This window comes from Balearica regulorum, chromosome 6 (genome assembly GCF_011004875.1).
Source record: "Balearica regulorum gibbericeps isolate bBalReg1 chromosome 6, bBalReg1.pri, whole genome shotgun sequence".
NCBI lineage: Eukaryota > Metazoa > Chordata > Aves > Gruiformes > Gruidae > Balearica > Balearica regulorum.
The window spans coordinates 34,246,219-34,257,105 of record NC_046189.1 but is presented as its reverse complement, the minus strand read 5'-3'; positions in this window follow the sequence as shown (position 1 = coordinate 34,257,105).

Below are 10,887 nucleotides of genomic sequence, written 5' to 3'. Positions count from 1 at the left end.
GAATAAGGAATAATAAATCTGTCACAGAAATAATCTTGAAGGAACACATCAAAAAGTTTGTTATGTTTATCTTATATTTATCTAACCCTGAACAATTTTTTTAAAGTTGTTATCTAAAAAAAGTGTCTGTCTTCAGACTAATTCCTGTCAAACTGAAGTGTTAGCTCAATGTTTGCCTGACTTGAAGAAGCTGTTTTCCCAAATATGTTTTAGTAAAAATGGGCAGAAGATTTTTGTATTTATAAATGAATTGGAGTCCCTTGGAGTTGGTTATGCAACTTCATTGTTAAAAAAAATAAAGCAACAGCCTGAGGAATATTTAGTCAAGAATATTTTTGTTATTCCAAGGTCTTCCTGCTATCTTCTCAGCTTAACTGTAGTAGGAATACTGAAAATATTGCTAGAATTTGGTAGGAATAAGAATAATAAAAAATATCCAAAATGAAAATGTAAATACAATGTCAATTTTTAAACATTACATCATTTTATGCCACCTAAATAGGCAGGTGAAAAGCAAGCATACACAGCAGGGCCTACCTAATACTAAGCATCACCTATTATTTTATTATATTACATTACATTATTATTATATCTCATCCTGTGATATATTGTTTTCCTTCCCTGAGGATGCATAATGCAAATAATTGAGTCTTTAACCAAAACCCTTCTGTCCTAACCAGAAGTTTCAAAGACTAGAAAGCAGTGGGATATGTATAAAACTGGTTCTCTGTTCATCTCATTTCTAGAGATATAATGGACAACTTAGTCTCCCTTTTCTCTGTCTCCTTCAAGCTAAACACCTTATATCTCAACTTTTCACACATACAGCTAAGTTTAACAGACAGAATGGCCTTTGTCATAAATAGCATTTGCTAATTATATTTTAAAAAAGAAAGTAAGTATAGTCATGTGACTATAAATAACCGACCTCAATAAACCACACTAGAAAATAGCACAGCTCTGGAAGTAAAGGAATAGAAGATAATCAAGTAGCAGATAGGACAATTCAAATTACAAACATAGGAAGAGGTAGACGGAAGGAAAAGTGAAGCAGGAAAGTTTCTTCTGAGTGATACTGGTTGAAAAAAAAAAAGTCTATGGTAAATGTTATCTGCAAAGAAAAAAGAAGTAATTTTTGTTTGTTGGTCATGTTACCGAGTTGAATAAAATACTCTCTGTTATCTTAGAAACATTCCCACATTGCAGTTTAAAAAATCGGTTGCAGAATGAGTTATATATTCATAAAGAGAGAGTTCATGAGCTTGTTCTGCCACTCAGTCAGATCAGTCAGTTTTTCACCCTTCCAAGACCTAATAACGTCAGGATCATTTTTCTTCAGCCTCTGCGTGTCTCTGAAGGCACAGCAGATATAATTTAAGCCAGAAGAGAAGTGTGTTTATATCAGTGTAGGAGACATGGAATGCCAGTGTTTTACCATTAGATAATGTGCCATATAAACCTTCACGTACACCAACGCTGAAAAGGAGCACTTGTCTCGCAGAACCTGACGGGTGGGAAAGGCTTCGCACCCGGCGCTACGCACTCCCACAAACCCGTAGGCATGCAGAAGTTGGCTTTGGGCTCCTTACTCGTCGTTTTCTGTAGTGGGCAAGGAAAACAAGAAATTCTCTCGTTCCACTAACAAGTTCAGGGGCCTTACTTCTGTGGTAGATATTTATAAATAAAAAGTCTTCATGTCTTAGCTTATATCATAAAATGTTCAGATAATAAATCTTAAAGCCTCTTTCCATGGAAGTCAAAATTTCAGCCACAAAGTTCACTTTTTCATTCTCCTATAATGATGTGGTAGATAAATAGAGTTTTATTCTGATTGAGCTGTAGGTTTCTTTTAAAAGGTTCATCAATACATCAGCCTTGTCTTTGCACTAAAATGAAATTTATTGGGCAACGAACTCTATTTCAAACTTAAATGAGAAAATTAAGATTTAAAAAGTTATGCCTATCTACAGATGTAATTAATGATCAAAGATGCAATTAAAGATTAAAGGAGTTTTAAACTTTGTTGAATAGTTTCCTTAATGAGTTCCTAATACTAAGAGATATTAAATAACTCTGAGAAATAGTTTAAGTAGGCAGTTGCTTTTGGCAAGTGTAATGCTTTAACACATTTTATTTTAAATCAGAGAATGAAAAGTGGAATATGTCCAATATTGATCAATGGCATATTTTCAATATCTATTAGCTATTGCTAAGCTGCTAGAATTTGAAATATATAGCTGATATTGGCATGAATACCAACACTTTGTCATTATAATAGGCATGATAAATTAATTCCCCATTTTCTTGCTTTGGAATATTCCCAGGATAAACTCTGCTCAATAAAATAGTGCTTTAACTCACTAAGTAGACTAAACATTTAGAAGATAGTGAAGTAGAAGCTGCTCTTTTTGAGCTAGGGATGATTGATTGAAATGTTTCCAAATGACAGTTTTTCATCAGAAAATAAAGTTTTGATGGAACTGAATCGTTTTGATAGGAATATGTGCATTTCAGTAACAATTCTAGAAAAAATGGTGATTTTTTTTCAACTTTAATTATTTGTTTCAGTTATGTAAAATAAAATGGTGAATGTTTTTTATTTTGACTTCTTAGCTCCTTCTTCTTTTGTTTTACATTTACCGAATCCAGTTATATTTCTTACTTTAAAACTTCATAGTAAGGTTGCATTTTGTCATTCTTTTAAATTATTTTTTAATGAGGGAACTCTGTCACTCTATTTAGTACCTTTTCCCATTTGTCTAACAAAAAATTAATGAGGATCAACATGTTTCGAGGAAGAAACACATGTGGTAAATTTAGTTTTAAAACCAAGAGACCTTTTAGTAAATTTTTTTGTGAATTTTGAAACCCATTACAGCAAATATGACTAAAAGACTCACAACACGGAAGATGCAGATAGGATGGTGAGCTTTACACACCTCTGTCACTTCATGCTATCCTGTTTCTTAAAATGTTGGATCTGAATTTTCATGTTTATAATAGGTATTAAAACCTTGGGTTTGGAAATCCTGCCCCCCCCCCCCCCCCCCGGCAAAGAAAAGTGTGTTAGATTGAGGGCTTGTGCTGTATAATATGAGAAAGAAAAAAAGAAAGATATCAGGAAAGAAACAGTTGCGAATCAGGATTTGATTTCCGAAGGCTATCTGCATGGTTTCAGGGCCGTGACATCTGTTTTGATGGCACAACTGATTTTGAAAAACTAGGTTTTGGCTAGTTTAAATTGGTTACACTCACCTTTGCTCTAAATGTTTTCCTCGAAAAGTAAAATTTGTGAGATAGTTGCTCATTTGTATAGTGTCACCTTGGATAAAACATCCTATTGTGAACTGAGAAACCTTAATCAGCTGATCGATATTGTTACAATTGAAAAGGGAATAAATATTTTATAACACTAATGGCTACTTCAAAATGACTTTGTGAATAGAGTGTTTCAGGCTTCTTTTTGAGTCATTGTCTTCACCATAGGGCATCAGAACTGTATCTGATGTAAACATAATGTGAGAGTAGTTTTATTTGTGATGCTGGGTTCAGGGGGATGTTCTGTTTAACCTCTTACTAAATGAACTCTGATGTCTTGTTCTGTTCACATTGGGACGATATAAATTACTGTGGTTTATTTATATGCTTACCTAATTCATCTGTAGATAAATACTGAACATTATTTAATGAAACAAAACTAAAACCATTACAAACACAATTAGCCATTTCCTGTAACTTTAATAAATACATTAAATTATACTGAAGAAGGATTGTGGTGTGCTTATGACCAACCTATATAGTAATAATTTGGGGGGTAATAGTTGCTTTCCTTTTCTCTTTAATAAATGGACCCTACATGTAATAGTAGCGAGCGCCATGAGTCCTGCAGGGGACTTTTACCTGGGGTAGAAGAGAAAGCAAAGGTCTGTGGAGTTGTCACTTCATGTTCATGCATAGACGTGCACAGTACTTGGCTCGGGCTCTTTCATTGCTTGCGTCGTTCACAGATCTGCAATGGTTAAGGCGTGGGCTCTTTCTGCTCAGTTTTGGTATTTTGGTATGATTAGCAGGGATTTCTTCTGAGGGGAATGAAGTTTGCCACCTGTGATCAGTCTTTCATAGCAATATGCCATTTCACTGAGAAGATGATATAGTACAGAGGCAACAAATACTTTTGCTTGTGTCTGAAGAAATGCAATGTGTTGTGATATTTTTTTCCTTATTCTAAAAAATGCTCAGAGATTGTTCCTAGTATCAGTAGTTCTATTAATGGTGATTTTTGCCCATTTCTATAAAACCTTGGAACGTATCTGTTCAGCCATACAAAACAGAGTATTTTATTTCACAAAAGGAAAATCTACTTGCATGTCTGTATGATGGACATCATATATATCCAATGCGATATGCTGTATGTTCAGGGCTTAGCGCAAGAAAACTAAATGCAACTTTTTATTTCTTTTCCCATGATTTGAGTATTCAGTAATTAATTAAAGAATCACTATCAATAAATGCAGAATTCTTTTATTTTGGCCATAGACAAGCTCTCTTAGCTTTTCTTGCCAACAGTGGTAGTTATAGGCTGATTTCCTGCAGTGGCTTCATTGATCCAGAAGTCCACTATTGTCAGTGTTTTGAAATGAAATAATGGCTCATCAGATACATTGGTTTATTTAGTGTTCTAGATTTCAATTTCTGTTTTCTCTTTTTTACCCAACTCTGTTGAGACTTGTCATGAAAATGTGAGAATATTAACCTTTTTTTTCAGAACTGAAAGGAAGGTTAAAACCCACACCATTTCAGGGCCTGATGTATCACACATCTTTGTCCATAATGATGTCCACAGAGAGTGCTGTTTCCATTAAAATCAAGGAAAAAATATTGTTCACCATATATATCCCTAAAGGCATTTTTTTCATAGAATAATACTAGAACCTTGTGTTTCTTTGGCAGGTTTATTTAAAGGTTGTGGTACATAGTACTCATTTCATCTTATTGTCAAACGCCCATTTATTAAGTCTTCTCTAAGAAGTTAGAATTGCTTTCAAATTAAGTATTTTGGCGCTGTCATTCTTTTTTAGGATTTAATGGTGTTGTAATGTTCTGTTGTAATGAGTGACTCATATTGACTCATTGTTTTATGGTTTCTACACATTACCTCTGCTGATGCTTTGCAAATTTTCAGGGTCTTTAGAGATTGATGCTTTCAATTTGGTTGTACCCAGTCTTGGAGGGATCAGTTTCTCTGCTACTATGATTTTAGATACTAATTATTGGTCAAATTAGCTGGTAAAGACAAAAACCAGGCGCAGAAACCTTGAGAAGACACAGGCTGTGCTATGAAGGATGAAGCATGAGCAGGGAGCAGTGGCAGCACAGATTGCGAAGTGCTGCTTAGAGCTGTGTGCCGTTTTACTCGGTACTTAAAGCTCAGTGCGAGGGGCCGTAACGAGCACTCAGTGCAAACCCTACACTGGATCATGCAATGAGGGAGGAACCAAACGCAACACCACAGGTCCATCACAGCATGGCTTTGAGCCTGTGAGGAGGCTCACACCCACTTTTTGGCAGCTCTGAGGAGCAGCTTTTCTGGTGCTTCAACATCCCGTGTGCCAGCCGCAGGCGGCAGACACCCGCATCTGTCCTGGATCCAGAGAAAATCCCTGAGCTGTGTTGGCTGTGAGCGCCGGGGTGGGCTAACATGACTGGGGAACAGACGGGTGAGACTCACCCATTAACGGTGAGCCTTGACATTATTAAAATAGCTAAGCAGGCAAATGCAACAATGCCAGCTTACTCTGGCTCACCTATTTTTACTAGGATAGCAAGTCAGGATGGATGCTGTTCCTTGCTGCAAACACACCTGCGTTGCAAAGTCCCAGGCTGAAGTCAGAGGTGCACAAGCTTCTAGCAGGCTTCTGAGCAATGAAAAAATGTATAAAATAAGTGGAAAAGAGAAGGAAAAAATCCAGATAGGTTATTAATTTTAATGATAAAAGTGAATTTGATAACTGAATTAATTAAAAAATAGTAAAATGAGAAAGTTACTTCAGTATAATAACATTTTTGAAGTCTTGTTTACTGGTACCAACAAGTACCATATTTTTTCTTCGAGGCGGGGAGGGTTTCTCTAGTAACATGACAAGCATTGTATTTTTAGAGAGAGAAAAACTTGCCCTTATGCCAGTCCTTCAGAACAGCTTCTGCACCCACTGCTGGTTCTAGAATATCTTCAGTTTTACTAAAAATGCAGTGGAATTGTTTACTATTTTGTGCAACTCAGGTTCACATGTAGGAGTAAATGCACATGTGACTGTTCTGTTTTCTCTTTTGAAAGTGTGTCTAACATCCAAAGCTATTAGGTATTTAAAACTATCGTGGGTCAATGCATATATACAAGATTAATGATCTTTTAAGACTCAGTAATTTTAGGTTTTTTTCCTGAACATGAAGATTTGAAGTTTTTGTCCCATAGTCTGCTTAGTTTCCCCTGGTTTAAGTGATCAGTTACTGGGTGATGGTCGTCACTGTTACAAGATGTTATTAGCACTCACTGAAATACACAGGTTTTCTTTTTAGAAGGTGAACTTTATTTCCAATATTATAGAAGCAATTTGGGATGGATTTTTCTTATTGAAGTATATGTAGGAAAATTAATTTAGAAATACTCTCAAGGCAGAAAGTGTGTCTCATTTACTGTATTTATGTATTTTGGAGTGTCAACTTTGAGACGAGGGAGAGGGAACAGTGATTTTTTTCAGGGAACTCAGATGAGACTGAAGGGAGTTTGGCATGCTGCTTTTCCAGTAGATACAAATCATTGGACCACCCTTCCAAATTTACCTAGACCATATCATTACAGCTGTATAGCCATATATTGGAGCTGCTGTCAATCAGCAGGTAAGAGATACTTTTTACAATGATGGGAAGGGCTTCATCCACCTGATGCTACTTTTTTTTTTGGTGCCTTTTGGCTTGGCTATTGCTTAGAAAATAACTGTTCCTTTTTGTACATTCTATAATATGTCCTGTGTTCAAGTTATTAGCTGCACTCAATATTAGGATTTGCTATTCTTCTTGCAGTAGATACTGGCTTCTCGAAGGTAAGCATGCTTTCATAAAGCTTGAGCTATATTAATCAGTTCTTTATATGGAAATATAAAATGATTGACCTTTTTTGACATGCTACCAAAAGAATGGTTTGCTTCTCTTTTGTTCTCCTTTTTCAATTTGGAAATGACATTCTCTACCAGCAAACAATAATTTTCAAAGATAGAAAAAAGTTAGGAGTTAACAGAGCAATTTGGAAAGAATAATAACCATATGTTGTGGGCTTGATTATCCATCCAATGCTTTTCCCCTTTTTTAATTCACAAAATGAGTTAGCACAAATGTACTTGTTGCTTGGTTTAGAGAGATTTAAATGATTGCAAAAAATACAGAAAAAAGCAAAGTAGGCTCAATATTTGGCATTTATAATACTACAGAATGACTAGAAATATTCATTCACTGGAATATTCACTAGAAATATAGCTTGAAGAGTTTGTTTTCTTAATTCTCTGGAAATGAGAAATAATTGAGTTTTAACAAAAGTGGGCCACTTTCTGCTGCCAGAGAGGCAAACCCAGCAGACAACTTGTCATAGTAGAACAGAACAAAACTTGAACAGTTGTTCCTGAAATGTGCAGCCTCATTTTCTAATTTGATTACTGCTCTAAAAGCTTGACAAGCTTTTAAGATGGGTTTGAAATGTTTGCGCTCTTTCAGGAGCACTAACAGGAGGAAAGCATGGAAATTCAGAATGTTTTCCCCCCTTCTTTTTTCTCTTGTTATGAAGCACGGATGGTCTTATGTTAAGATTGATAAAACAAAACAGTTTCACACCTATTCTGTTTTTAGGTGTAAAAGTCAAAGATTAGGTGCAAAGAGGTCGTTGGCATGCAATAGTTTTGTAAGCGTAACAGTCTATCAGTGTCCCAGAGATGCCAATGCTGCAAGAGGGCATGAAGCCAGTTCTGCCTCCCATACTTAATGACTGCTGAGTTTCAATTGAAGTCTGGGCCTAAAGTCTTATTTTCTGCTTTAAACAATCCACATATTGCACATTTGTCACGTACTTCACGTCAAATGGTTTCAGATTAAGCACGATAAGTTAATGCTTCAGTAATGTACATTGAAATACTGAATTGTTTAACCAAACCACTGCAGAGCTGGAGGCCCCTTTAACCTGAATAGTTTCAGTCAATTAACATTCATAGTCTTTTAATTTCTGTTGGAACAAGGTACCTAATTCTGCATTTGGAAGTTAAGATCAGCACCAATGCAGCAAAATACCCATTGCCAGTGAGATTCCGAGATTCTCTTTGGGTGCCAGTGTCTGAATTTTTACCTGTTGCTTCCAGAGTCATGTTGGCTGAGGGTGGAGCTAACCATCGGGACACCGAGTTACTCTGAAGAAATGCAGGAGTCTGGAAAAAGCTTTAACTTTGGTGAATATTGTCCAGAGCAGACATTATTCCTGACTGTCAAAGTTTTTGCCATTTTCTTTCTCATGTGAAGTGGTAAATGTTACAGAATGTTGACTGTGTCTACTGGATAAGATAGCGTAAACTCTAATGAAACTGTTTCATTAACCATCTCCAAAATGTGAATTCAAGATTTTATTTTTTTATGAAGCAGTGGATACTTTTGTTTTCTTCAGTTAGAGCTGTGGTTTGTATTTTTTTAATTAAGGGCAAGAAATGACAAACAAGGACAAGTCCTCAGCAGGAAAGAAGTCACATTTTGGATGTGTAATCAAACGCTTATTTTTGATCACTAAATGTCATTAATGCATTAAAAAAGATGTCAAATTATGACCTGACCCCAGTGGTTAAGTGCCATTTTAGAGTGTTTAATACATGATCATACATAGAATTTCTATCACTTAAAGCTATCTTGGCATCACTGTGATGGCCTACTGTACTTTTGCAAATTACTTTGTCTTCTTTGTGGCTTTGCAATTCTTCTTCTTGATGACACGTCACTGATAACGCCTCTTTCAACAGTGACTGTATGAACACCAAGAATTACTACTAATGTTCTGACTTTCTGTTTTCTAGATAAAGAGTTTCCTGTCCTCCTTTCTATTTCCTATCTTTTTTCCATGAAGGTCCAATGGTGACAGATTTTGTGAGAAATGGTGTTTAAATATTTGGGTTTAAATACCATTTTCTTTACATGGTAGACTGTGCTTCAAGATTAGGAAGATACTAAGACATCTCATTCTTTAAATAAAGTCAAGTTGAAAGATATGATACAGAATACCCTTGTAAAGATTTCATTCTGCAGCAAGTAATTAAGTACAGTTTAAGTGTACCATAAAATATGCAATTAAAAAAAAAGATTGTGCACCCTGACAGGTAATATAGTAAATTGCAATCCTGCGGTTTCTTTTGCTTGCTGCCGTATAAGAAAACACAGATACTGACTTTTGTTGAAGGTCTTTTGATCAGACAGCTAAATATGGACTATGCTGAAGTAAATGTTTGAACCCAAGGGTAAAAATAAATATACGTTTAGTAGAAGTGAAAGAGGGAGCCAGAGGAAAGAAGAAAAAAAAAAAAAAAAAAAGCATGTGGATTTTCATAGAGTTTCCCACCCCCCAAAAAGTCATTATAAGACCAGTCACATTTGGCAGCCATCTCATATTTCTTTTTTCCAGGTTGAAAACCCTCAAATATTGAGAAAGTCCCCACTTTTCTTCTGCTCTAAAATTATATTTGAGTTTATTGGGTAAAGCTGCTTAGATCAGGTGTACATAGCTTGTTCTTAAATTCACGTATACGTACTAGAGTGCTACGGCCTGCAGTCACCTGTGTGTTAGGCAAACATTACCAAACCTCAAATTAGCATGGCAATTGATTTCAGAAAATACCTCTCTAAGAGCAGGACCATGCAGCACACTATCATTTTCATCAGTTTGCTCTGAAAAAAATGTTAACATACCAAATGAAGATTAGCAGTCGTCTTTTACATTCTTCTTTCCTTTTCTAGGTCTCTTTCTTACAGCAGGCAATTACATTCCTGTGTGGCAATAATTTAGACCCATGTCACCGTTGTAATGACTTTGGAAAGCTATAAAGACACAGTTTGCAGAGTTTTAAAGTATGTGCTTAAAGTATATTGCTGTTGAGCAAAGCACTTAAGCATGTGCTTAAATTTCAGGTATGTGGTAAAGTGTCATTGGATTTATTTATACAGCAATCTAAGGATGGATGAAAAGTTAATTCAGGACCATATTCAGCTACCATGCAGAGCGGTGTGTGGGAGGGAAGGGAAGGCAATGCCGGGAATCATGGAAACTCAGAGTTTGAAGTAACTCCTCAAATTCCTCTTGTCCATTCCTCAAGTGCCTGTAAGCCACCTCTGACAGTACCTGGTCAGTTAAGATCTGGTCGGTAATGAGGGAAAATCCTTATGAGAAACACGCTCCTGAACCATTCCTGTGGTTCCTTTACTGAAAGTGTTTGTCTTTCCCCGTAACAGGCTTTTGAAAAAACAGGTGTCCACTATCTTTTAACACTTTTTCATATACTGGGAGATTTACCAAATCTGGGCAAATCAATCTAATCGTGTTTTCTCTAGATTAAACAAATCCAGTTTCATTAACTGCTCCTCAGATCTCACTCTTCCTTAACCACTTGTCTTGTTGCTGTCCGTCTTGTTTGTAGTGCAGTGACCAAAATTAACCACAGACCCACAAGAGTGATATTAAGCAGATCAAATAAATTTTTTGCTAGCATATATATGCCCTGCTAGCATATGTAAGCCTTGCTCTTCATCTGTCCCAGGATGTGTGCTTTTTGAGGAACAGCATCAGACTGCTGAGTTGTATGTAGCTCACGGCTC